This window comes from Cricetulus griseus (genome assembly GCF_003668045.3).
Source record: "Cricetulus griseus strain 17A/GY chromosome 1 unlocalized genomic scaffold, alternate assembly CriGri-PICRH-1.0 chr1_0, whole genome shotgun sequence".
Classification (NCBI taxonomy): Eukaryota; Metazoa; Chordata; class Mammalia; order Rodentia; family Cricetidae; genus Cricetulus; species Cricetulus griseus.
Window position 1 is genome coordinate 187,351,176 of NW_023276806.1, and position 24,771 is coordinate 187,375,946.

The following is a 24,771-nucleotide window of genomic DNA, read 5'->3' on the forward strand; positions in this document are numbered from 1 at the left end:
CAGGTAACAGGAGCAGGACGACAGAGCTGTCAAATTATGCAGAGTTGCTCAGATGACATTGTCCAGGCAGCTGAGGTCACAGAAAGGCATCTTGCTCAAATTGTTTTTTTTTTTTTTCTTTCTTTTGGTAAAGTTAGGAAAGAGACTGTCTGGCAATAGGAATGTGAAGGAGAATGCATTGAGATCACAGGTGAAAGCCAAGTGCCTGGACTATTTGTAGAAAACTCCCATTTTTGCCTTCTTACTCTCCAAGCCAACGGCTAACCCTCAGTAGGCTGGCCACCCTTCGGCCTTACTCTTTCATTAGCTCACCCAGGCTGTGGAGGGCTGTAGAAATGGACAAGGTGCTCGGAGATATTTCCTTATAAACTGCATGGTGTAATGGAAGAGACAGGAGTGGACGTAAGAAAATGACAAGACAAAACCAACAGTAATGTTTATAAATCCCTGAGTTGCCTATCAAGCAATGCAGCTTGCCTTGTGTGTGACCACAGCACTGCTCACTCAAAAAAACATCCATCCTGAATACATCACTATTTGGTCTGATGCTATGTGATCAAGGTCACCGGTGTCATAGTCTAAGAAATGTTGCAATCTTTATCAGTGGAGACTTCCTTTATCTGGCTGTATGTATTTTGTTTGGGGGTAGAAAATATCATTTGGAATTATTTGATCAAAGAAAGGAAAGGTTATTACATATTATAATCAACCCCAGGGACAGTTGAACAGAGATCAATTAATAAGAACAAAGCCTCTGAAGCCACAGTGCCCCAAGGTTAAGAGCACAGGGTGCCCGGCCAGTGGATGCCAGCTCAATACCCAGCACCGGCATGGTGGCTTATATTTTTAACTTCAGTGCCAGGGGCTCAACAGGCCTTTTCTGGCCTCTGTGGGTACTGCACAAATGTGATACACAGACACACATGCTGACAAAACACATAAAATAAAAATAAGTAAAAATCTAAACAACAAAAAAACCGTAGTTCTAATATTGATAGTTTATTATATCCAGCCCCCCCTTTTTTAAATTAAAGAAATGCAGGTTTATTCAGGCATAGTGGAGCTCACTTGTAACCTAGACACTTAGGAGTTGGGAGCAGGAAGACTAGGAATTCAAAGTCATCTCATCTATAGAGTTTGAGTTTGAGGCCAACTTTGGCTACAGGGTACACTTTCTCAAGAAAATAAGAGAGGGAGGAAGGAAGGGAGGAAAGGAGGAAGAGAGGAAGGAAGGGAAGGAGGGAGGGAGGGAGGGAGGGAGGAAGGGAGAGACAGATGGAGGGATGGGAGAGAGAAAAGCCAAGGCTTATATTGAGGGACATGCCTTTAATAAGGTTGCTACAATGTTATCATCTACATATGATAAAAAAATCACCAAAAGATCAAACTTAGAGAAGAAAAATACAGCTACTAGGGCACAGTTGTATCAGAAAATTTCTCCCTGAACTTGAAAGTCATAATGTGCTCTGATAGTTGAATTTGAAAACCTACATATGGGTCCAGCAAGATGGCTCAGTGGGTGAGGGTGCTTGTCACCAAACTTGATGACCACCTGAGTTCAATGACTCCCAGAACCCACATGGTTGAAAGAAAGACCTGAATTCCCTATGTTATCCTTGACCTCTATACACAGGTATGGCAGGTATGCACCCCTAATACACACACACAAACAGACTAACATGAATGAACATAAATTTCTTAAAAACTTAAATATATCTTAAAAAATAAAAGAAATATTTTTAAAACCTACACAATGGAATAAGAAATAAATTGCTATTCAGCCAAATAGGAACAATTGTCTGAATAACATGTTCTAACATGGAAATGGTCACATGAAATTTTAGCACTCAGTGAACAAAAGACTTCAAGTGAGGGAATTTCCATATGCATTGGTGGAGACATTGAGTAGTTGGGTTGCAGCAAAGAGGGAGAATCACTTACTGGTCTCAAGACTATCTGTTGATATTCTTAGCATTTCGGTTGGTAGAAGCTAGTGAGCAGCTAGATTAATATATTGAAAAGACTTTACCTGATAGTCAAAAGGATGTTAGGTCAGACACAGAAGTGGACAAAGAAGGAGTATTAAGGATTAAAGGCAGCCCAGGATAATTGCTTCTGGATCTGTGACATTCCAGCTCTTTAGGTTACTGACTTCTAATTATCCAGTGAGCCTTGTAGACCACACAGATATGGCTTGTTTTTTGTTTCTCCCTACCTGCTGGGAACTTCAGTTTTCACCATGGTTCTCAAAAGAAATGCTTACTGAAGAACTAAAGGGATTGGACAATTTGGGAAAAGATTGAAAAATTGTGAAAGTATTTTGAAAAGAAATGAAGCTTCAGAACAATTCTGTGTGATAAAAACTGGTGAAAGTTACTATAATTATCTAAAAAGACTATGTAGATATCAAAGGCACATTTCTATGGAACTAAACTGTAAAGGGAAAGAACATTCTTGTTTGGTCTGTTATTTTTTTTCTCCTTCTACTTTATATTTTTAGTCATTTTTTTATTTTTATTTTTTTAAATTTTTTTTATTATTCCAAATAAGGAACAAACTTGCTTCACATGTCAATCCCTTCTCCCTCTCCCTCCTCACCCCATCCCTCCCCAAACTCCCCACCTGCCCCCGACCCCATCAGCCCTCCACTCTCCAGGCAGGGTAGGGTCCTTGATGGTGGCTGTCATTTTTTATTTTAAAACAATCTTTTCTCATTTTACATACCAATCCCAGTTCCCACATGCTCCCTTCCTCCTGCTCTCCCTATCAACTCCCCATCCACTCCTCAGAAAGGGTAAGGCTTTCCATAGGGAGTCAATGAAGTCTTGCACATCCCTTTGAGGCAGGACCAAGGCCCTCCCACTATATGTAAGCTTAGCAAGGTATCCCTCCAAAGAGAATGGGCTCCAAAAAGCCAGTTCAAGCACTAGGGATGAACCCTGGTCACTGCCAGTGGCCACACAGAATGCCCAAGCTACACAACTGTCACCCACATTCAGAGGGCCTGGTTTGGTCCTATGCAGGTTCCCCTGCTGTCAGTCCAGAGTTGATGAGCTTCCACTAACTCGGGTCAGCTGTGTCTTGGGTTTCTCCAAGATGGGCTTAACCCCTTTGCTCATTTATTGCTCTCCCCTCTCTACAACTGGAGCCCACATGCTCCCAGTTTTCTCAGGAGATCTTGTTTAATTCCTCTTCCCAGGGAGATTCATGTATGTCTCTCAATTTGCAGTATATACTATTGAGCACGTTCAGTTTGTAGTCACAGTTCAAGAAGGGGCAATGGTAGACAGAAAGACCCCCGTAGCCACAGACTGTGTACAGCACAGCTAGCTTGCCTCAAGATGGTGTGTTGGAGCACTCCTGGGTATGCTGACCTTACCTGATGAAGTTTGCAGCTCTCACCAGACCAGTGTGCTGTATAAGCAGTGGCGAGCATTCTCTGCCTGATCTTGTGGGATCCATGAATAAAGCACATAGGATATCCTCAAACACTTCTTTCCTGCCAAAACTGTAGTGACTACCAAAGGAAAGGATGCCCTCAAGGTGAGTCAGTGTAGAAATTTCCCTGGGAGCTTCCACACTGATATGCTAGCATCTATGCTTTAACTATGTGGGGTCATTTAACACCTAGGCCATGCATAATAATATACCATTAATCAAAAGTTTGAAAATGTTGATATGGTTTAAAACTCTTAAGATTGGGCCTGTGTGTCTAAAACTGACTTTGAGTTTTCCAGAGGGTTCCTAGAAATCCAAAAGATTAATGAGTAGATCTTCATCTGTATGATGTGCCTACTCTCATCGTTCCAGAGTTGTATGGATATGGATTCCCAAAAAGTCCAAGCTGTGTTAGTATATGAGTTATATCCTAATGTTAAACTGTCTCATGCTTGCTAGTATTAAACTCCTCCACAGTTTATGAATGTCATTCTGTCTTGAACCACAGTTATTCTACGTCATTTGTTATGCAGCTTTTAAGATAAAATTCCTTTAACAAACAACTGGGATTGTTTGCTGTTATTATTGTTGGGACTAGCCCACCTGTCTGAAAAGGGGAGTGAGGATTGAGAAAGAAAGAAACAAAAGACAGAAGATAGAATCAGGAGGGCTCTCAGTGAATATGGTAGCAGCCCCAAATTTATTTCTCATAGCCCTTTTATACCCAAAACTAAAGGGGAGGGCAAAAGACTTCCTTACCGTGATGTAAGGAACAATCAAACATAATTACCTCCTTAATACTCAAAACATCTAGTAACCAAGCTTTAGTCAAACATCCTGTTATTTAGCTTTGAGGAGCAAGACATTTAGTAGCCATACTTTTTGGCCAAACATCCTGTTATTTGGCCTTGAGGAGCAAGAATAAGTTTGAACTCTCTGACCTTCAGCCAAGATGGAGCAATTCATTGTGGGCTCCTATGTATTATATAAAAAGGTATTTCTTGGTTTAAAACTGTTACAAAAATTATATATACTTTTGTTCCTGTTAGTTTTGTTTTACATTTTATTTTTTAAAAACTTTGTGCCCATTGCCTGTCAAAATTCTACTAACATACAACCCCTAACAATAAGGCTCATATAGCCTTTGAGATGATACCCACTGCACAAATTTAACTTAAAAGCAGACTACAGAATTTCTCCAAAGCCAACACTCAAAAGACATAGTATTAAAGGAATGCTAACCTAAAAAAGATTTTTCATGGTCTATGGGAAGAGACAGTACATCAAAGGTTCTTCACAACCTTGATTAAAATAATCCTAATCAGATACAACTGAGCACCATTGTCCTACAACTCTTCATGGGATTGCTCCTGAATTCTCATCTCCCACCCTAAATGTGTCCCAACCCCTTCTGAGGACATGTGCTAAGTGTGATGAATTCAGTCTGATCCCTAGAATATACAGTAGGAGAGGACCAGCTACAGAAAGCTGTCCTGTGACACTGGCATGTGCACTATGGCCTATCTGTTACCTCACATCTATACATCTCACATATGAACACACACATACTAAATAAGACACTAGTATCTAACAAGTTGACAACATTAGAAGGAGAGGACACCAGGTGAATAAATTCTAGCGTCGTTGGCTCTTCTGGCTCATTCTTCGGAAGATGATTCTCACAGTCTGCTAAAACTTAAAGAAATTACCTGACATATTTTAGGTTTGTTGTTGTCTAATTTCTTTTATCAAATAGAATTAAACTGATGATTTTAATGGCACAGCAAATACTGATGGTATTTTATCTTCTTACCAATCATAATGCTGTGATTGTTTATTTACTAAAACCTCCTACCTTGCTTAAACAGAGTCTTTATACTTGGAAAGTTTCACATTTAAACTACTACTGCCATGCAATTCTATCATTATTTGGTATTCTTTAGATACAAATTCTCGATCTTAAACTAAGAAAACCATCCTTTAGTTTTCAGTGGCGAAATATTCTATTCACTATTTCTTGTCCAAATAGTAGAACTAACAGGGGTTATCACTGTAGATACCAGGTTTGGACTAAAAATTTTAGAACAGGCTGTTTGTTGTAAATAAAGATATCCTTAAGAAAGAATTCACTTTGCAACCAACAGGATATACAAGGGAATGCTATTTGGGGAAAAGAAAAAAACTGAAAAACTTGTTTAAAAAAATCCTGACTCTGAAGGATATTACAAGATTCACTTGTGCATCCTAGATTTTCTATAGATACATAAAACTTTATATGTACATATGCATGAAAGTAGACACAAACTGTCTAGTAGTGTCTAGTAGACACAAACATTAACATGAGGTGGGAGGAGGAAGGTAGGAAACAAGACCAAGGTACATTGTGTGCATGTATGAACATGTTCTTATGAACTCAAGAATATATCCAGTGATTATCTGTGTGTACACGTGCATGGGACAAACTATATAGGACTACTTCTGAAATGAAAAATCACAGCGACTTCACTTTAAACTCAGTAGCTATTGGCAATTGTGAAACAGATAAAACCTAATGTGGTTATGAAGCAATGGCCAATCCTTCTTCATGTAAAAATTGGGGTCAGGGTCTACACAAGCTATGAAAAAATATCAACTGTGAAAATAACACATGGACTTGTAACCTAAGATATTTCCTTGGTGTATTAATTAGGATGTCTGTTGCTATGAAGAGGCACCATGACCATGGGAACTCATTTGATAGGATGGCTGGCTTACAATTCAGAGGTTTAGTCCATTATCTCATGGTGTGATATGGTGGCATGCAAGCAGACATGGTGCTGGAGCTGAGAGTCCTACATCTTCACCAGCAGGCAACAGGAAGTGATCTGTCTCATAGGAGACCTCAAATCCCATCCCCTACCCCCACAGTGACACACTTCCTTCACAAGGCCACACCTACTCCAATGAGGCCACACCTCCCATTAGTGCCACTCTCTTTGGGGGCTATTTTCTTTCAAACCATCACATTCCACTCCCTAGTCCCCAAAGGCTTATAGCCATATCATAATGCAAAAAATGCATTCAGCCCAACTTCAAAAGTTCCCATGGTATAACAGTCTCAAATATAAAGTCTAAAGTTCAAAGTCTTTTCTGAGATTCACTCAATCTCTTAATTGTAATCCCTTGTAAAATTAAAATAAAAAATAAGATCATACTCTTCCAACATATAATAGCACAGGTTATATAGTACCATTCCAAAACATGGGGGAGGGAGCATAGTGAGGAAATACTGGACCAAAAACCAGCTGGGTAAACTCCAAACTCTGTCCATATCTGATGCCAAAATGCTCTTGAAATTTCTACCTCCTTTCAGCTTTGTTGCTGTAACACACTTCTTCTCTTGGGCTGGTTCCACTCCATTAGCAGCTCTCCTCAGCAGGTATCCCACAGCTCTGGCATCTCCAACATCTTGGGGTCTCCAAGGCAATCCAGGCTTCAACTTCACAGCTTCACACAATGGTCTCTCTAGGCCTTTATGCAGAGACACCTCTGACACATGCCTGGCTTCAGTAGCTTTCCTGAGGCATGGAGGGAGATCCCATAACCTCTCTTGTATCCTTAACTCTAAAGCCTAAACCACATGGTCAAAGCTGATAAATTCTGCTGCTTGCTGGGAGCTGGAACGTGGCCCCCTTGTTCAATTACATTTTCACCAGCTTTCTGTTTTCCATGGTTTCCTTCACTGCCTAAGTTTGGGTATCCTGGAACTTGGTCTGTAGACCAGGCTGACCTCAAACTTAGAGATCCACTCTATCTCCAGAGTACTGGGATTAAAGGCATGCACCACCACACCTAGATTTTCTAAATTCCATTTCACAAGTTGGAAACTTAGCTGGGTGAGATCTTGTGCCTGAGATCACTATGCCCTTATTCCCTTTCTTAATCTGTTTATCTCCTTGATCGCAGGACTTGGCTCCATTCCACTTCCAAGTGCTCCTTTTCTTCTCAAATTGAACATTTTATATTTTTTCTTGCTCATCTTGCTCCTTTTCATTATAAACCTTCAATGGGGTTACAGCTAATAACCACACGACAGAGTCTCTACTAGGCAGTTTTGAGGTTTCCTTAGCAAATGAAAAACTCTTCATTTTGTCTCCAGGCAGATTTTTAAGACAAAGGTAAAGAAAAGCCACATTCTTCACTAAAATATCAGAAGAATGTTCTCTAGGCAACATACTAAAATTCTTCTCCTCTGAAACATCTTAAGCTAGGCTTCCACAGTTCAAATTACCCTCAGCACCACTGTCTTCCATGCTCTTACTTGTATGGCCTATTAAGCAGCACTTAAAACATACCATTGCTTTCCTAACCTCAAGTAACATTGTACAAATTCCTCCAAACAAAAACATGGTCAAGCCTAACACAACAATACCCTAGTCCCTGGTACCAACTTCTGTCTTAGGGTTTCAATTGCTGTGAAGAGACACCATGACCACAGTAACTCTTATTAAGAAAAACATTTAATTGGGGTGGCTCGCTTACAGTTTCAGAGGTTCATGGTGGGACATGGCAGCATGAAGGCAGACATGGTGCTGGTGAAGGAGCTGAGAGTTCCACATCTTGATCCACAGGCAACAGGAAGTGAACAGCGTATCTTGAGAAAGGAGACCTCAAAGCCAACCCCCACAGTGACACACTTCCTGCAACAAGGCCACACCTCCTAATAGTGCCACTCCCTTTGGGGACTATTTTCTTTCAAACCACCACACCTGGTAACTAAGTCTTTAAGATATCACAGGCACAATCAGCCAGCACTGGAAAAATCTGTACCGCATATATTTGCTAGTGGAGAGGACATGGACAATATTACCAAAAATCCCACACTAAATAGAATTCCATTTCCTCTTATAGTTTTTTTTTTTTAAAAAAAAGATTGGCTACCCCACAAAATCTATACAAACTATTTTCCAGAAGTCTGACCTACTACCTCTATTTGCTCTTACAAACAATATTTGGCATATGAAAAAAAGAATTCAAAATATGACAATGTATTTTTCTAACTTCTACAGTGGGACTGGCCATTTATCTCTCTATTCTAGGATCTGGTATGATCGGAAAAAAATAGGACAAACCAAAGTACTAACAACAGATACAAGCTAAAAAATAATGCAGACAGTATAAAACAAACTTTGGAGCTGGAGGGATGGACCAATGGTCAAGAGCACTCCCTGCTCTTCCAGAGGACCTGAGTTTGGTTCCAGCTATCCTGCTATCCTTCACACCAGGTCCCTTGGTATCCAATGCCATTTACTAGACTCAACAGGCACTCTCTCCTTCCCTCCCTACCCCCCCCACACACATATCTTTTACAAAGTTACTTCTAGCCTGTTTCCATTACATCATACCTACAAATCAAAGTAGAATTTCAGATGATAAAACATTTCATAAGTCACATATGACTCAAGATAAACAGGAAATTTTTTTAATAGTAGGGTTCAAGGGTACGATGATTCATGCAGAGGATGTTTGGCTGGCTAGGATTCCTATTTCCTTCATCTACTACTTTCTCTTCATTAGTCACACTAAGTTCTTTATTATTATCTTTAGGTAATCTGCCTACTATGTGTGTCATGTAGATAACAGGCCACATGTAAAGACCAGACAAAGAAGAAAAGAGAGAACCGGATTATAAAGGCTGATAACATTAATAGGTCCTGGGGATTTTTAATTGCCTGAAAATCTCCACTCACCTCCCTGCCTACATGGCTTCATTTTGTAGGATCCTAGACATGAGCCTTCCATAACTCCATGGAAGTAGACATTTGACCTCTGCATACACAGTGTGGTGCTTGGCCAGTGGGAACTGCAGAGTAAAGCTCTCTAAGAAAGCTACAGCTACAGTAAAGTTCCTGCAGTTGGCTTGACCATAGCTGATGGAACATTGTGACTGTGGATAATGAAAATATAGGGCAAAAGCCAACATTGCCTAGAACACCCAGGTCCGTCATGAGCACTATGCCATTTTGTCTCACCAGCCAGTCTTGTAACTACTATATTGTTTTCAGAGTGCATCACCAAGCTTAGCAGATCTCTAGCTTCCACATCGCTGAAGCCAAGAATGCTGTAATTAATACCTAAAACCTACAGCAAAGGTTTGCATGATTTAATGTGGCTCACCCAAATAATCTTCCTGCCAGTAGACTTTGTACACACATTAATTTATGACTTTCTTTTGTTCTGGGCCAACAAAAGTGTTGGGAAGCTCCACCCAGCCCTGCTCCTCCAATTCCAGACCCCACCCCTGAGAAAGCCCAACATCCTCCCTACCCCCCAGATACTCAAGACCACTCCTACAAACTATTTAAGGCTTAGTCCCTATCTGCCACATGGTTCTCCCTCGTGCTTTCTCCTCTTCCCCAAAGATCTCACAGAAGTTGCTTTTTCATTAAGCCTGGACTTTTAATTCATAATTCAATTTAGCTTGATTGGCTACTTCAGTGGAGAGACTTAATATCAGGGCACAGAAACCTTTCAAAAAGTCCACATAATCTCTCTAACAGTGGGATATGTCATTACAGAATAATTTGAATTAGTGTCCCCGGCCATGGTCACTCATATTTGACTCAGAATAAAATAATGTATTTCATTTAGAATTACCATTTTACATTGAAAATAGAGATTGTAACCCAAAGGTGGTCAGATAAGAAAACCATAATAAACTCTGGGAATTAGCAGGGATACATAGGCACAAATCATGGCATCCTATGCTAAACAATAGAAATAGTGCAGTCAAATATTTGATAGAATCACAAAGTAGTTCATTGGGGAGTACTGATGCCAGGGAAACCAGCTGAAAGTTAAGAGAGCTAGAGAATAGGACTGCCTGGCCCTCACATGTACCTCACATGTGCCAATTTGAAATACAGCCATTAGAACCCCCTATCTGATGGGAATGTCCTTCTGTATATGTTTGTCTATATATTGGTTGATAAATGAGGTACTGTTGGCCAATACTTGGAAAGCAAGATAGGTGGGACTAGGAGTCAAGAAGGATTCTGGGAAATGTAGTAAAGTGATCCAGGCAGGAAGTGACATAGCAGGAAGACTCAGAATATAAGCAGGAAACCCCTCTCTTGCTCTTCTCTCTTCCTCCTGCTCTCTGCTACGGAGCTGCCATGTGATCCTGGGAAGAGGACGCCAGTAGAAGGCGTCCTCCATAAGATAAGTCTTATAAAATATATAGACTTATGATAATTAAAACTAAGCTAGCATATAAGAAATCCTAGTCAATTGGCTAGTAGCATTGTAAACTAATATAAGACTCTGTGTATTTTGGGGGCCCTAATGTGTCAGGCGGAACTCGGGCAGCTGGAGGAAAGCACCCATGAGGCAGCAGGGCTCAGGCAGCTTTGGAGTAAAGATTTATTGTTATAACTTTCTTTGTCTCTTTTTTTGATGTCATTTATTTCACTTAAAAACTAAAAAACACTGTCATCTATATTCACTTCACATAGTTACAGTTTTTCTTTTTATTCAGGTTACAATAAGACTGGGCACATGCCCTCATATTATGGCTGGATGAGGCAACCTAGTAGGAGGAAGAGAGTCCACAGAGCAGGCAAAAGAGTCGGAGACAACTCCTGCTCCCACTGTTAGGAGTCCCCCAAGAATACCAAGCTACATAACCCTAACATACATCCAGAGCACACAGGTGAGACCCCTTACAGACTTCCTGATTATCAGTACAAGGCTGTGATCCCCTACAAGCCTTGGTTATTTGATTCTGTGGGCTGTTTTCTTATGGTGTCCTTGACCCCTCTGGCTCCTACAATCCTTCCTCTCTGCTCAATTGCGAGATGCAATTATGCTAGTCTCTTTGATAATTATGCTAGTCTCTTTGATAATTATGCTAGTCTCTTTGATAATTATGCTAGTCTCTGGTCTAGAGTATCATTAGGAATCATTTCATTGACTTTTCTTCTGCTTCTTTTTTGTTGTTGTTGGTCATGTTTGTTTCTATCCTGGGTCTCTGGGCTATGCTGCCTCTGGTTTCTGGCCATCCAGGCAGTGTCAGGCATGGGCTCCCTCATGTGGCATGGTTCTCAAGTTGGACCAGTCACCTTTATGCCAGCACATACTGCGGGCAGGGCAGGTTGGAGGTCGAAGGTTTTGTAGCTGGGTTGGCATCCCACTCTCTCTCCTGGAAGCCTTGACTGGTTACATAAGATGGTTAGCTAGTTCAGGTTCTTTATCCCCCATTACTAGGGTCACTTTGCTAGGGTCACTCTGGTAGATTTCTTGGCATTTCCATTGCACTAGGTTTCTGCCTTGCCCCAGAAATTCTTCCTAACTCCAGTTGTCTCTCCAAGTACTCTCTCCCTCTACCCTCCCATCTGATAGCTCCTGTTCCCATCCCCAACCATCCCAGTCGGATAGGATAGCATAGCATAGCATAGCATAGCATAGCATAGCATAGCATAGCATAGCATAGAATAGGACCCCCTTTTTAATATGGCAGGAAGAGCAGCAAACTCCAAGTCATAGAACCTATATTGTTACATGGCCACCATCGTACCTGACTGTGTGGCATGGGTTCTTTAGCATTTCAGAGACTCCACAGAATGCAGGATTTCACGAGATGACCCCCATGTTCTTTCCAAGCCCAAACATCTAGAAGCTGGGATGTGAGAAACATCCTGTACTAGAAACCACACAAAACAAGGTTAAACGCCTCTATATTTGAAGATCTCCAATATCTGGTCTGCACCACTCAAAACCCTCCCCATCTCTGTTCTATCTTGGTTAAATGCCACTTCCCCCATGAGGTCCCCCCATGACTATGCTATTTAAATGTGGAGTCTTTCCCTAGATGTTGCTGCCAGTCTCCTCCCTCAAATTTGTCCCCAAAGTACTTTCCACTCTTGAACACACTGAATCACTTGTTAAGCTTCTGTCTTTCTGCCTAGCTGTGACATCAAACACACTTGAGGAGAGGTTTTGGTTTGCTCAACCTTGTATACCTTTGATACCACTTTAAAACAGCAGGGCCAACTATTATTAAATGAGTTCCTAGTACTAAAATATTCCCTGACTTAGCACAATTGTAAAACTCAGATGCAACCAACTATGCACTGGCTTATCTGAACATCGTCTCTTATTTATCAAATATTTTAATAGGTGTTTAAAAAGCAACACCTTGGGCAGAAAATTTAAAAGGCTGCAGAGTATGTTGCAAATCATCCTGGAATCAGCTTCAGGGGCTGCACCCACTGGCCAAGCTTTTTTTGTCCTGCCCTTGGCATTTCTAAGAAAAATCTTTGTGACTGTGTGATTATAAGAAGATCCGTGAGCAAGAGTGCTACTTGGTTAAGTGACGTGGATATCCCTACTCAGAGAACACCTGGGAGCCACGGCAGATGTGTATGCAATCTCAAGCAGTTCCACAAGGACTTAGAAAGAGAGCTTCTCTAGTGGCACCGCAGGTCAAAGCCACCAGGCATCTGGACCCAAAGTTAGCTAACTACCTGGTGCAGAAGGCCAAGCAGAGGCGGGCACTGCAGCGCTGGGAGCAAGAGCTCAATGCCAAGCGCAGCCACCTGGGACACATTACTGTGGAGAATGAGATAGACCTCCACGGTCCTTTGTCTGTATCGTGTTGGTGAGGGCATCACCCTCAACCAGGTGGCTGTTGGCTGTGAGTGCCAGGACTGTCTGTTGGCTCCCATTGGAGGCTCTTGCCCTGGAGCATCCCTGCACAAGTTTGCCTACAATGACCAAGGCCAAGTGCGGCTGAAAGCTGGTCAGCTCATCTACGAGTGTAACTCCCGATGTTGCTGTGGCTATGACTGCCCTAACTGTTTAGTCCAGAAAAGCATCCACTACGACCTCTGCATCTTTCTTACTAACGGTGGGTGAGCCTGGGGTGTCCGCACGCTGGAAAAGATCCGCAAAAATAGCGTTGTTATGGAGTATGTGAGAGAGATTATTACCTCAGAGGAGGCAGAGGGGCAGGGCCAGATCTACGACCGCCAAGGAGCCACCTACCTCTTTGACCTGGACAATGTGGAAGACGTATATACCATGGATGCCGCCTATTATGTCAACATTTCTCATTTTGTCAACCATATGTGATCCCAAATACAACGTATTTATTCATAGACAACCTTGATGAGCGACTACCCCACATCACTTTCTTTGCCACAAGAACCATCTGGGCAGGCGAGGAACCCACCTTTGATTACAACATGCAAGTGGACCCTGTGAACATGGAAAGTACCAGAATGGACTCCAACTTTGGCCTGGCTGGGCTCCCTGGCTCCCCCAAGAAACGGGTCGGTATTGAATGCTAATGTGGGACAACAGCTTGCCAAAAATACCTCTTCTAGCCCTGGGAAGTTTGAAGCCACACTAACTGAAGGGGCCTGAAGCCACCACTGCTGCCCTCTTGTCAAGAATGACCATCAGAGACTTGTCTGCCTCCACTTGTCCTCATCTGCCCCAACCTATTCCCCACCTGCTCCAGGGTCAGGGTTGTGATGAGGACCGACTCTGGGTGCCTTTTCTCTGTTCCTTTCACCTGTCCCAGGCCCATCAGGCATTGCACTTACAACCCCCAGCCCCATTTTCAGAAGTATATATTTCACCTCAGGGTTCCCTGGAGTTGGGATTCACCCATGGAGGTCCAAAGGGTGATCAACTCAGCCCCAGAACAGAAAGATAATTTTTGGCCAGCATCTCTGCGACTCTATTTAGTTCATAGTTCAGGCTGGTGTTGGACTCTTAATCCTCCTGTCTCAGCTTTCCTCATGATGAGCATTTAGGTGTATAACCAGATAAGATTTTTTTTAAATTGCACCTGTTTCTGCTTGGAGCCTATGTGACCTATTGCAGGCCTCTTCACTGCTCTAACAGTATGAGGAAGCAATCCCCAGGCAGACAGACATCAGAGATACCTAACATCAAGCAGGAATGGCAACCACAGAGCCTTTGTACTCATGAAAGAAAAGGGGGTCTCTAGGGCCAGTGGATAAGGCTGGATCTGCTCATCATGCCTTTGATGCTGGGTAGTATTGACCTTAAGACCCATAGGGGCTTAGAGTTGCATGTCTGAAAAGCAGTTGCCCAAATGCCACCAGAATAGGGGTGGGGTGAATACCTTTTCTGAAAGCTGCACAGGAGGGTTAGGACTGAGTTTTGCCATCAGGGAATAGAGTTGTAGCTGTACTGGAAACCCTGCCTTGGCATGCGATACCACTGGAACTACTAGAAGCTGAAACCAAGATTAGACAATCTGTAGATAGCACTTAAGACAATAATGTGCATTGACTAGAAGCTGATGAGATGCCTGGCACCAGTTAGAGCACCTGAACCATATGGATTGTCTCAGGGTAGCCTTGAAAACCACAGAGGTGGAGCCCAGGAAAAGGCCCATGTGGCAGAAGGCAGTATCTAGGCCAGAAATGGTTGGAGAGTTCAGAAGATTATGGTGAGATGAGAGCCACACCCCTTTATTTGTCAGCTTCGAGTATTCACCTGGGCACACTTGTCTCAAAAGTTAACTGCTTAGAAATGTACAAAAGGCAAAGATTCTGATGGCCAACTTGCCCCCTGCTTTTCCCATTTCCTTCAGGAACCTTTGCCTGACTTCCTGTGCCCAAAGTGCCCCTGTGTGAGACTGTGCACCCCGCTACCAGATGTGTGTGTGTGTGTGTGTGTGTGTGTGTGTGTGTGTGTGTGTGTGTGTGTCGTGCCCACACTCCCCAGGATGACCTTAAGGCATGGACTGAATCTGGTTCTCTTGTATATCCCTTAACCCTCCTCAGCCTGGAGTGCTCATCAATAAATTGCCTTGTTAAGTGAAAAAAAAAAAAGCAACATCTTTTGAAACCATCCTAGAGTAAACACAGGCACAAACTGATTTGACTGTGTTTCCAAGAAAGAGCTCATTTTGAAAGACTTAAAAATTAGCAAAGAAATATAGCCCAGAAACTGACCAAGGCTACTACTATGACTTAGTGCCTGGAATTTACCAGCCACCAGATAACTGGGTACCAAGAATTCCCAGATGGCCACCCTCCCCGAAGGGCTCATGAAGGAAACAGATTGCCCCACTGGCCAATGTGTCAATCATTAACAATTAAGGGTCCCTATGAAACAAAGAGATAGCTACTATTAGCATATCCTGAGGTCTGCAGGTTTTACAACTGGTGGGGTCAGGAGGTTATCTGATTCCCAGGCCTCCCCTCAAGACAAAGGGCCTCCTAGGAACCCATGACTCTGGTCTGTACTCAAGGAACAGAGAGTCGAGGCCCCCTCCCTAAGCTTGTAGTTTTTGCCTTTAAAAACGCCTGTGCCTGGGGGATGGGCTGCTCTCTAGCCTGCATGCTGAGAGAGCCCGTTTGTACGAACATCTACCTTTCATTAAAGGCTCTTGCTGTTTGCTTCAAGTTTCTGCCTCCTCATGGTGGTTGGGGTGGCCGAAGTCCTGGGAAAAGATTCTGGAGGCCTGAGCTTGGGGGGGGGGGTCATCTTACAATTTGATCCTAGTTAAGTCTAAACTCTTTAATCATTAAGTCAATTAAAAAAAGAAAATCAAACAGGAAATGCCACTTTCACTAACTGCCACGTCCATAGCCTTTTAAGATACTGATATTTCTTGCCAGAAATTCTTTAGTGCTGATATCTGAAGACAAAGATTTGGCCATAAAGAGGATGATTAAACGGGATTGGTCCAGTCAAATACTTATTGAATATAAAACAAATTTCCCTTTAGAAGTAATCTCTGAAATCTATTGACTAAGCATATATACAACAATAAGCTCATTATTTTATTTTGAATCAAAATACTTAAGTAAACAACTCATTAGCTTATCAATAAACACAATGCAAATAAACAGAATTAAAAGGCCATCATACATTTCCATGTCATTTAGCAACTGAGTGACTTCAGTCCCAGTGAAGGCACAGTACCCACTGCTGAATGACCAAACTTAAATTCCCAACACGTGAAGTTCACCTTTTCAGCTTAATTCTGGGTTGTCTTTTGAATTTTGCTAGCTGGAAAAATGACTTGCTGGATAAAGTGCTTGCCATACAAGTTCAAAGATCAGAGTTCAGATCTCCAAACCCATGTAAAATCAAGTAGGAAGAGCAAAAAACCCATAATCCCAGCATTCGGGAGGTAGAAGCAGGCTTTCCCAAAGCTCTGGGTTTACTGAGAGACCCTTTCTCAATAGAGTGGAGACAGACAGAGGAAGATTACTTTGGTCCTTCACATCCACACAAACCTACAGCACACATACACACACACACACACACACACACACACACACACACAGAGAGAGAGAGAGAGAGAGAGAGAGAGAGAGAGGAGAGAGAGAGAGGGGGAGGGAGGGAGGGAGGGAGGAGAGAGAGAGAGAGAGAGAGAGAGAGAGAGAGAGAGAGAGAGAGAGAGAGAGAGAGAGAGAGAGAAGCATATTCCAAAGATACTGGGGAAGACACTGAGACCACTGGTTAGTTCCTCCATAGCAGGAAAACAGTTTGTTTCTGTCTCAGGGGTGAGTGAGTGGCCATGGGCAACCCTCCAAACAAATAGGACAAAGGCAACATGGTGAAATCCAGGGAGGAGGTTAGGTAACAAAGAAAGAGAAGAGGAATGCTGAGCACCTGGTACTCAGTCTCTGATGCCTAATTCCTGGAAGAGAAAGGGAATTCTTCTCTCAAAGCAAGTGAATTCTGCAATCACATAAGGATGCATGCTGTCTACAAACAAATGGCTAAATAAACACATGACCTGAAGCCTGTACAAGTCAGCATCAGGGAAGAAATTTCACTGTTTCTCTTAGGAAATGTTGAGGGTCATCTTGCAAAATGAACTATCCTCTAAAGATATGTCAAAAATATTATCTCAGTGACCTCATGGATGGCTTGCTACTTTGGCAGAACTGCCAGCAATCACACTAGACAACCTTGACTTTAAGGCATGCCTTTGACACAGACTTCTTGACAACCTTGACTTTAAGCCATGCCCCTGACAGAAACTTGCTGATGCTTTTACAGTGTCGATAATGCCTAGAGTAGATCAATAAATCAATTTTCAATTTAGTTAATGTATTGTTATCCACTATTTCACCCAACTTGGTGGCTTCTGTAGTGTTAATCAAAAGTGAACTGAAATTCCTACCCTCTCTGAAGTGACCAGATTGGAATTTAAATTTGAAAAGAAACAACAACAACAACAAAAAATAACCTCAAAGATTTCAGTAAAATCCTATGTTATCTAATAAGAATTGAGGTAGCTCAGAAACATCTGAGGCAAGCGACCTGCGTGCCGGACCCAGTCTGGCGGTGGCGGCGGTGGGTTCCGAACACCGAAACCCAGAGGAAGCCCCCAGAGGCAGCCCGGCCTCCATCCGCAGGCCCAGGTAGGCCAGGAACTATTACCGGTTCCAGTTCGTCATCGCTGCTCAGAGTCATCTGACACAAGTGACCATACGGAGTTCGGCAGCAGGATCCAACACCCCAAGGCCCAGTGACAACTCTGCCTCCAACTGCCCGCCTTGCGGGACCCGGCTCGCCTGGACATTGCCTGCACCTGGGTAACAGTGACAGCTCCATCCATGAGAAGAGAACCGACATCAGAGTATTGGATCTGTTTGCATCTACCAGAAGGGAACCATGGTCCCACACCCACCAGGAGAACAAGAAACACTTGCTACACCCACCAGAAGAAAGGATGAGAAGAGGACAAGGTAAAAGCACACCCAACAACAGAAAACCCAATATGACACCACCGGAGACTAGGAAGCATACAACAGTAAGACCTCAACATCACGATGCAGATGAACCAGAAGAGAATGACCTTAAAAACATCTTCAGGAAAATGATAGAGGACCTCAAAGAGGACATGAGAAAATCCTTAAAGAAACTGAAGACAAAACAAACCAAAAAATACAAGAAACAGTTCAAGACCTAAAAACTGAAATAGAGACAATAAAGAAAGCACAATCTGAGGCAATGCTGGAAATAGAAAAGTTGGGTAAACGATCAGGAACTACAGATGTAAGCATAAGCAACAGAATACAAGAGATGGAAGAGAGAATCTCAGGAGTTGAAGACACACTAGTGGAAATAGATTCATCAACCAAAGAAAATCTTAAGTCCAACAAATCCCTAACACAAAATATCCAGGAAATATGGGATACTGTGAAAAGACCAAACCTAAGAATAATAGGTATAGAAGAAGGTGAAGAAATCCAACTCAAAGGTGCAGAAAACATATTCAACAAAATCATAGAAGAAAAATTTCCCAACCTAAAGAAAGATATGCCAATGAAAATACAAGAAGCCTACAGAACACCAAATAGACTGGACCAAATAAAAAAGGTCACCTCACCACATAATAATCAAAACACCAAGTATACCCAACAAAGAGAAAATATTAAGAGCAGCAAAGGAAAAAGGTCAAGTTACCTATAAAGGCAAACCTATCAGAATCACCCCTGACTTTTCCATGGAACCTCTGAAAGCCAGAAGGTCCTGGATTGATATTCTACCTACACTAAGAGACCATGGATGCCAGCCCAGACTACTATACCCAGCAAAGCTTTCAATCATTATAGATGGAGAAAACAAGATATTCCATGATAAAACCAGATTCAAACAATACATATCCACCAATCCAGCCCTACAGAAAGTTCTGGAAGGTAAACTGCAACCAGAAAAACATAGGCAATAGATAATCCCAATTTACCAACAGTCAAAAGAAAAAAGGGATAGAATCCCACACATAATCTTGCCACCATCACCAAATCAAAAACAAACAAGAATGAATAATAATTAATGGTCATTAATATCTATCAACATTAATGGTCTTAACTCCCCTATAAAAAGACACAGATTAGCAGAATGGATAAGAAGACAGAATCCACCCTTCTGCTGCTTACAAGAAACTCACCTCAACCTCAAAGTCAGACGGTACCTAAGAATTAAAGGCTGGGGAAAGATCTTCCAATCAAATGGACCCAAGAAACAAGTGGGGGTAGCAATCCTAATATCCAACAAATTGGACTTGAAACTAAAATCAGTCAAAAGAGATGAAGAAGGTCATTTCCTACTCATCACAGGAGAAATCCATCAGGATGAAGTCTCAATTCTGAACATTTATGCCCCAAATACAAAGGCATCCACGTTTGTAAAAGAAACTTTACTAAAACTCAAATCACACATAAAACTGCACACACTTGTAGTGGGAGATTTCAACACCCCACTCTCACCACTGGACAGGAACACCAGACAGACACTTAACAAAGAAACAAAAGAACTAATAGAAGTTATGGCGCAATTGGGCTTAACAGATATCTATAGAACATTCCACCCCAAATACAAAACAATTTACCTTCTTCTCAGCGCCACATGGAACCTTCTCTAAAATCGACCACATACTTGGCAACATAGCAAACCTCAACATGTACAAAAAAATTGAAATAACCCCCTGTGTCTTATCAGACCACCATGCTTTAAAATTAGAATTCAACAACAACAAGAACTACAGAAAACCTACAAACTCATGGAAATTAAGTAACACCCAATTGCACAATTCATGGGTCCAGGAAGAAATAAAAACAGAAATTAAAGATTTCCTAAAATTCGATGAGAATTTGGACAGAACATATCCAAACCTATGGGATACTCTGAAAGCAGTGCTAAGAGGAAAGTTCATAGCGCTAAATGCCCACATGAAGAAACAGGAGAATAATCACACTAGAGAATTAACAGCACAAATGAAAGCTTTAGAAAACAAAGAAGCCAATACACCCCGGAGGAGCAGACGCCAGGAAATAATCAAATTGAGGGCTGAAATCAATAAAATGGAAACTAGGAGAACAATACAAAGAATCAATGTAACAAAAAAGTTGGTTCTTTGAGAAAATCAACAAGATAGACAAACCTTTATCCAAACTTACCAAACAACAGAGTGAACATGCAAATTAATAAAATCGGGATTGAAAAGGGGGTCATAACAACAGACACAGAGGAAATCCAGAGAATCATCAGGTCATACTTTGAAAACCTATAGTCCTCAAAATTTGAAAATCTAAAGGAAATGCACAATTTTCTTGACAGATTTCACTTTCCAAAATTAAATCAAGAACAGATAAGCAACTTAAATAGACCTATAACCTCTAATGAAATTGAAGCAGTCATTAGAAGTCTCCCAACCAAAAAAAGCCCAGGGCAAGATGGTTTCAGTGCAGAATTCTACCAGAAATTCAAAGTACAGCTAATACCAATTCTCCTCAAAGTATTCCACACAATAGAAGCAGAAGGGTCATTAGCAAACTCTTTTTATGAGGCCACAATAACCTTGATACCCAAGCCACACAAAGACACAATTAAGAAAGAGAACTACAGACCAATATCCCTCATGAACATTGACGCAAAAATTCTCAATAAAATATTGGCAAATCGAATCCAAGAACACATCAGAGAAATCATCCATCCTGATCAAGTAGGCTTCATCCCAGGGATGCAAGGATGGTTCAACATACGAAAATCCATCAATGTAATCCACCATATAAACAGACTGAGGAAAAAAAATCACATGATCATCTCACTAGATGCCAAAAAAGCCTTTGACAAAATCCAACATCCCTTTATGATAAAGGTCTTGAGGAAATCAGGGATAACAGGAACATACCTCAACATAATAAAAGCAATATACATCAAGCCAACAGCCAACATCAAATTAAATGGAGAGAACCTCAATGCAATTCTTCTAAAATCAGGAACAAGACAAGGCTGTCCACTCTCTCCATACCTCTTCAATATTGTCCTTGAAGTTCTATCTAGAGCAATTAGACAACAAGAGGAGATCAAGGAAATAAGAAATCAGAAAGGAAGAAGTCACGCTTTCATTATTTGCAGATGATATGATAGTCTACATAAGTGACCCACAAAACTCTACCAGGGAACTCCTACAGCTGATAAACACCTTCAGCAAGTGGCAGGATACAAGATTAACTCAAAAAAATCTGTAGCCCTACTATATATGGATGACACAATGGTGGAGAAAGAAATCAGAGAAGCATCACCCTTTACAATTGCCACAAACAACATAAAATACCTTGGAGTAACACTAACCAAAAAAGTGAAAGACCTGTACCATAAGAATTTTGACTCTCTAAAGAAAGAAATTAAAGAAGATACCAGAAAATGGAAAGATCTCCCATGCTCTTGGATAGGCAGGATCAACATAGTAAAAATGGCAATCTTGCCAAAAGCAATCTACAGATTCAATGCAATCCCCATCAAAATCCCAACACAATTCTTCACAGACCTTGAAAGAACAATTCTCAACTTTATATGGAGAAACAAAAGACCCAGGATAGCCAAAACATCCCTGTACAATAAAGGAACTTCTGGAGGCATCACTATTCCTGACTTCAAGTTCTATTACAGAGCTATAGTCCTGAAAACAGCTTGGTATTGGCACAAAAATAGACAGGTAGACCAATGGAATAGAATTGAAAATCCTGATATTAACCCACACACCTATGAACACCTGATTTTTGACAAACAATCCAAATTTATACGATGGGACAAAGAGAACATCTTCAACAAATGGTGCTGGCATAACTGGTTGCAGACATGTAGAAGACTGCAGTTAGACCCAAGCCTATCGCCTTGCACAAAACTTAAGTCAAAATGGATCAAAGATCTCAACATAAATCCAGCTACACTGAACCTATTAGAAGACAAAGTGGGAAATACCCTTGAATTAATTGGTACAGGAGACCGCTTCCTGAACATTACACCAGTAGCACAGACACTGAGGTCAACAATTGATAAATGGGACCTCCTGAAACTGAGAAGCTTCTGTAAGGCAAAGGAGACAGTCAGCAAGACAAAACGGCAGCCCACAGACTGGGAAAAGATATTCACCAACCCCACATCTGACAGAGGGCTGATATCCAAAATATACAAAGAACTCAAGAAGCTAGTCCCCAAACACCAAACAACCCAATTAAAAAGTGGGGTACAGAACTAAATAGACAATTCTCAATAGAGAAATCTAAAATGGCTGAAAGACACATGAGAAAGTGTTCAACATCCTTAGTCATCAGGGAAATGCAAATCAAAACAATTCTGAGATACCGTCTTACTCCTGTCAGAATGGCTAAAATCAAAAACACCAATGACAGTTTATGCTGGAGAGGATATGGAGAATGAGGAACACTCTTCCACTGCTGGTGGGAGTGCCAACTTGTACAGCCACTGTGGAAATCAGTATGGCGACTCCTCAAGAAAATGGGAATGAGTCTACCACAAGATCCAGCAATTCCACTCCTAGGCATATACCCAAAAGAAGCACATTCATATAACAAGGACATATGTTCAACCATGTTCATAGCAGCATTATTTGTAATAGCCAGAAACTGGAAGCAGCCTAGATGCCCCTCAACCGAAAAATGGATAGAGAAATTGTGATACATTTACACAATGGAGTACTTCTCAGCAGAAAAAAAAATGGAATCTTGAAATTTGCAGGAAAATGGATTGAACTCGAAGAAACCATTCTGAGCGAGGTAACCCAAACACAAAAAGACAAACATGATATGTACTCACTCATATGTGGACCTGCTTTATGATACACAGTAGTGACCATGCTTTATCAGAGCTGTTTTTAATGATGTTGCTCAGAATGGTTTCCTCCCAGATGATGACTGAGAAGCTAATTAAAAAAAAAAAAAAGTGGTGCCAAGTACCACAATAGTAACATAACTGTGCTGTTTTCTGGGATTTTGTTTTTTACTTTTTGGTTGTTGTTTTTTTGTTTTTGTTTGTTTTTTGTTTTTTTAAAATGGAGTATGCTGGATGTCTCTACAATTTTGTTCAAATGACTGCAGAACCTGGAAAAGCTGTTGCTGCTATTGATGCATAACATATTGCCATTATTGTCTCTCTCTCTCTCTCTCTCTCTCTATATATATATATATATATATATATATATATATGCTAATTGAAACTCAAATATGTGATGAATCCAAGGTGTTTCAGTGAGTGCTCACCTGTGCATGCAAATTTGATTTCATCTTTAGTAAGTAGTAAAGTTATATGCTTGCCAAAAAAAAAATAAGTGACACACTGGAAGACAAATGTCACACAATTTCAATCTGATGTGTAACCTAGAAATGATGAACTTATGGGAACAGAGAGCAGAATTGTGGCTATTAGGCTTCAATGTGGGACTTTTAACAATGGGGAAACGATTGGTTTAAGGATATAAACCTGCAGTTAGACAAGAGGCATGGACTCTGTGAAGTCTTGAGGTCCACTGAGAGCATGATAGATATGGTTGATAACAATATGCTATATTTAAAAGTTGTGAGATAGTATACTTTAAGTGTTCTCAAAACAAAAATGATGAATATGTGTGATATAACATATTAATTGGTTTAATTTAGGTATGCCATTGTGAACATACTTTATTCTGTATCCTAATTGTGCATGACTTTATTTATGAGCTAAATAAATGAAAGAAAAAAAATAAACCCTTCCTCCTTTAAAAAAAAAAAAAGAATTGAGGTAGTCATTCTGTATCCATAGCAGCACAGCCCTTCACACATAATAATCAGTTACTTAGAATTGGGAGGAGACTTCATTAGGGAATACTTAATGTCTCAAACCTCTTTGCAGGTTCTTGGCCCATTGACAAAAAAAAAAAAAAAAAAAAAAAAAAAACTTAAAACCTGACGCAGAATTTTTGGAATTAGAGGAAGCAGAATTTGCTCTAGAGGAAGCAAGCTAACTTGAGACCTGGGCAGGTTTGGAGACCAGGGAGATGGAGAGAGGGAGAAGAGTTATTCTTTTCATAAGAGTTCAAGTAGAAAGATGACTTGGAAAACAAGTTGGACACAGTAGAAAAGAGACAATCTGTAGCCTGTGGACATCATTCCTTGCATGTTTTATTGTCCTCCTCTCAGGGCAATACAATATGGGCTTTGGGTGTGAAAGCATACCTGCCTTTCAGGTCAACAAAGGCAAATATGTAACTTTAATACTATTTGGTTTTACCTTGTAGTCAGCTGCAAGTTATCCTGTTTGGCAAAGATTTCAGTATGTGTCTAAGACAGGGAGGAATTAAGATGGTTTATTGTCATTGGTTTACCTTTTGGCTGTGTGGCCAGGAATGATTAACTAACAGCATTTTTTTTGTGTGTTATTTGTGTGTCTGTTTTGTTAGGTTTGGCTAGGAATGCTTATTTAACAGTGTTTACTATCAGGAGTCTAGCCTTGGGCTTTGTGACTCATTCAAAGTCCCTGCCTTTGGTTCATCTTTAACTTGACTTCGGT

The 24,771-nt window shown here is 41.1% G+C and overlaps 1 long non-coding RNA gene and 1 pseudogene across 1 annotated transcript in view; one reads left to right on the forward strand and one right to left on the reverse strand.

The window, feature by feature from the left end:
- LOC103164106 overlaps window positions 1-8,011 on the reverse strand; it is a 42,328-nt gene extending 34,317 nt beyond the window's left edge. The window contains exon 1 of the long non-coding RNA XR_003480318.2: window positions 7,960-8,011. This is a non-coding gene — a long non-coding RNA (uncharacterized LOC103164106). The remainder of the gene's footprint in view (window positions 1-7,959) is intronic.
- A 4,616-nt stretch (window positions 8,012-12,627) lies between these two features.
- LOC100752631 lies at window positions 12,628-15,098 on the forward strand (annotated as a pseudogene).
- The last annotated feature ends 9,673 nt before the right edge of the window (window positions 15,099-24,771 follow it).